Here is a 4,907-nt window from a genome sequence, read left to right on the forward strand (position 1 = left end):
ACAATTTAGTGTTTTCTGATTCTGGTCCAAATTCGTATTAATGATAATTAAAGACTATGTTAGACTACTAAACCTATGTACATTATTACTACTACCTCGTAATAAGGGCTATAGTTGCCTTTGTATTTTTGACTTAATCGCCTAGCAACTTTTGTGATAATAATAATAATAATTCCTTACATTTATATAGCACTTTTCTGGGCACTCAAAGCTCTTTACATACAAACCCGATTCCAAAAATTTGGGACACTGTACAAATTGTGAGTAAAAAAGGAATGGAATAATTTACAAATCTCATAAACTTATATTTTATTCACAACAGAATATAGATAACATATCAAATGTTGAAAGTGAGACGTTTTGAAATGTCATGCCAAATATTGGCTCATTTTGGATTTCATGAGAGCCACACATTCCAAAAAAGTTGGGACTGGTAGCAATAAGAGGACGGAAAAGTTAAATGTACATATAAGGAACAGCTGGAGGACCAATTTACAACTTATTAGGTCAATTGGCAACATGATTGGGTATAAAAAGAGCCTCTCAGAGTGGCAGTGTTTCTCAGAAGTCAAGATGGGCAGAGGATCACCAATTCCCCCAATGCTGCGGCGAAAAATAGTGGAGCAAAATCAGAAAGGAGTTTCTCAGAGGAAAAATTGCAAAAAGTTTGAAGTTACCATCATCTACAGTGCATAATATCATCCAAATATTCAGAGAATCTGGAACAATCTCTGTGCGTAAGGGTCAAGGCCGGAAAACCATACTGGATGCCTGTGATCTTCGGGCCCTAAGATGGCACTGCATCACATACAGAAATGCTACTGTAATGGAAATCACAACATGGGCTCAGGAATACTTCCAGAAAACATTGTCGGTGAACACAATCCACCGTGCCATTCGCTGTTTCCGGCTTAAACTCTATAGGTCAAAAAAGAAGCCATATCTAAACATGATCCAGAAGCGCAGGCGTTTTCTCTGGGCCAAGGCTCATTTAAAATGGACTGTGGCAAAGTGGAAAACTGTTCTGTGGTCAGACAAATCAAAATTTGAAGTTCTTTTTGGAAAAACTGGGACGCCATGTCATCCGGACCAAAGAGGACAAGAACAACCCAAGTTGTTATCAGCACTCAGTTCAGAAGCCTGCATCTCTGATGGTATGGGGTTGCATGAGTGTGTGTGGCATGCGCAGCTTACACATCTGGAAAGGCACCATCAATGCTGAAAGGTATATCCAAGCTCTAGAACAACATATGCTCCCGTCCAGATGTCATCTCTTTCAGGGAAGACCTTGCATTTTCCAGCATGACATTGCCAGACCACATCAATTACAATTAATGCATCAATTACAACATCATGGCTGCGTAGAAGAAGGATCCGGGTACTAAATTGGCCAGCCTGCAGTCCAGATCTTTCACCCATAGAAAACATTTGGCGCATCATAAAGAGGAAGATGAGACAAAGAAGACCTAAGACAGTTGAGCAACTAGAGGACTGTATTAGACAAGAATGGGACAACATTCCTATTCCTAAACTTGATCAACTTGTCTCCTCAGTCCCCAGACGTTTTTGCAGACTGTTATAAAAAGAAGAGGGGATGCCACACAGTGTTAAACATGGCCTTGTCCCAACTTTTTTGAGATCTGTTGATGCCATGAAATTTAAAATCAACTTATTTTTCACTTAAAATGATACATTTTCTCAGTTTAAACAATTGATATGTCATCTATGTTGTATTCTGAATAAAATATTGAAATTTGAAACTTCCACATCACTGCATTCTGTTTTTATTCACAATTTGTACAGTGTCCCAACTTTTTTGGAATCGGGTTTGTAGAAAGGGCGAATCTCCTCAACCACCACCAGTGTGATACCTATGATGCCTGTTGTTGTTTATTAAATATTATTATTCAATAAATAATATTTTATACAAATAGAATTTCATATTGAGAAACAGTGTGTGTGTGTGTGTGTTCGTTATGGTGATTTTAGTTGCATTGTTCCGCAATTTGGCTAGATGGCGACAAGTGACTGTTTTTAAGAGTCAACATTAAATACTTTGATATTGAAAGAGACTGAAACGTTGTTGTAAACGTTATTTTTACTTTTAACAACAGCTTGTGATAGAGCCAACAAATACGCAGCACTGTCATCAGAAAATACCCTTAACAGATGAAAGGATAGCCTTGTGCGACAAAGAGCCTATCACTTTCCTCAGCCGAAATTCAAACTTAGTTTTATTGTTAATATAAGCTTGAGTTGAAGAATGAATGCTGTGTCAGATAAAGGTAATCACACTCGCTCAATCTAATTAATATAGTAATACAATAAGCTTTTAATGAAGCAACTCAATGTTCCTTTGTTACTAGTTCTAAAGTGATGTTTTTGAATTAGTAACGGACACTTGGGTTCAGCTGTTAAACTGTCAAACAATCTGTGGTGGAAGGAAGTAGTTCTGAACAAAAGAGGGTTTTTAAAGACACTTCGTTGTTGTTTTTTATGTATTTACATCGTCGAACTGTTGAATAAACCAGAATGTTCGGCAACCGAAATGTTTGGTTGAATAAGTAAAAAGACAGAATTTATTGTACTAAACAATTACATTTTTGGTGACCAGCGTAGAGTGAGAGGTACACACTCTTTATAATGCAGCAAACATGTCAGCAGTGTGGAAGTGTTAAAACTATCTGTGAAAGATGAAAAATCATTACAAGCACAGACAGTGAGGGATTCTTTAGTACTGGATTGCATATCTACAATGAGAAGAGGAAAGGTGGTTGCTGCTGGTTGATATCGTGAAATGGCCTTAAACAGTAAATAAACTGCACAGTGTTATGTTTTGTAATACTTAAGTAATACATAAGTTGCTCAGTAAGATTTTTATGAATTTTTACAAGGCATGGATGTGACAGTGTGATACGTGCAACAAACATCTTCCCAAATTCATAATGAGAATCATTTATAAATCTACTATTGCCAACAAAAAGAAACACTGAGTTTTTCCTGCAGGTTTCCACCAAAATAAAAGCTGAGAAAAAGCAAGAACTCCATCATCATTCATAAATGTTACTATTGTAATTTTACTGTTGTTCTGTAAAATAAAATAAAGACAATAATAATGATAATAATTACAACACCTCTAATGCATTTATTATAACATTTACACATATTGTTCAAATTGGGATCTGTAATATTTTATAATGTTTAAAAAGAAATTCCCTTTCAATCGGTCACTCTCGACATCACATCGGTGACTGACGAATTGGGATTTCACTTTGAGAGACCAATCTACTTCGAGTGTAACTAAACGAGCCAATGCACATTGGCATGTAATTATTGCATCCAGCTGCCGCTGATCACAGCGTGAGCATAAAAAGGCAGCAGGTACAATGTATACCAGCTTTTCGTTTTGGAGCAGAGTGATCACATTTTATGCTCCTGACTACTCTACTGAGAGAAGAAGACTGAATGAGTGCAGCGCGCTTCAGCTGTGGTGGTTTCCCATGCCGTGCAGGTTGCACACATCAGGTTGCACTACCCCCTGTTTGTGTTGCAGGCAGCCATCTCCCCTGTGCACTTCAACACACTAAAATAGCTTTTTCCCTAAAAGAGCGTTCATGGATGTGTTTTTTCAAAAGACAACATTGCGTGGCAAACTCGACGTTACATATTTGTAAAGATGATGTGGGTCTTGCTTTAGACAACGTATCACATGGGCATTTCTGGATGTGTTCGTTACCTGGCACTGGGTGATGGTCATGGTCGCTTCCTCACGTGCATGGGCATTTAGCACACTAAGGTGGCGTTTGTGGATGAGTCAAGTTCTCATTGCAGGAAAATTATCATCTCTTATTGTATTGATTTATAAATCTCTTATTTCCTCTAAGGGGTGGAGGTCCATTGCCTCTGCCTCGATCTAGTTCTCGTCATGATGGCAGTCATGCGGGGTCTACTTCAGTGATGGCAAACCCTCCATCGCTCCTCTTGCACTCCACAACCAGCTGAGCCGCCAAAGGAACGTGCTGGGCCCTCTTTAACCCTCTGGGGTCTAAGGGGTCATGGGGGCCTGGAGAAGTTTTGACATCCTCTGACTTTTGTGCTTTTTTTCAGTTGCTTATAAACATATACATGGCTAAAGTATAATAACACTGTAATCAGTACAAACTGGGCTACAATAATATGTAAATGTAGGGTCTGTTTTGGGTTTTGTTTCTTGTTCATTGTTTTCATGTCTTTTATTTTGTAGTTTGATTTATGCTGTTTGTGTCAAGCTTCCCTTGCCCTCCTTGTATTCCTGCTATTGGTTCCTCTTTACAGTGTGTCATGTTCTGATTAGTTGTCTTAGTCAAGTGTCTTGTTTCCCATTGGTTTGTTGTTGTCATGTGACCTGTATTGTTTATTATAAGTAGTCATGTTTTTGCCATTGGTGCCTTGTCGTGTATTAACGTATGTACCTGCTGTTGGTGAGTCAAGTCTGTTCAAGTTAAGTCTGTTCAAGTCAACTCTGTTCATACCTCGTCAAGTCTTTGTTTATTGTTTGGATTATGGACCCAGCAGTTAGCCTCCTCTGGCTTCGTCAAGGCGACAGGGCCATAGAGAACTATGTTACCGACTTTTGTGGATTGTGCCATTTGGTAGATTTTAATGATGTGGCTTTAAAGGACATTTTTAGATGTGGACTTAACAATTCTCTCAATTATCTCATGCCTCGCCATATCCCTCACCGGTCACTTGAACAATACATTGACTTTGCATTATGGTTGAGTGGGTCTACTTTTACTGTGGGTGTCATGGAGGAGGAACATGACACTTCCCAAAGCCTGCTCATGTCATGCCTGCAAAGCCAAGGTCTGCTCACGTCACGTCTCCTACGCCAAGGTCCACTAACATCATGTCTGCTACCCCAGGGT

This window comes from Cyprinus carpio, chromosome B13, assembly GCF_018340385.1.
Source record: "Cyprinus carpio isolate SPL01 chromosome B13, ASM1834038v1, whole genome shotgun sequence".
Classification (NCBI taxonomy): domain Eukaryota; kingdom Metazoa; phylum Chordata; class Actinopteri; order Cypriniformes; family Cyprinidae; genus Cyprinus; species Cyprinus carpio.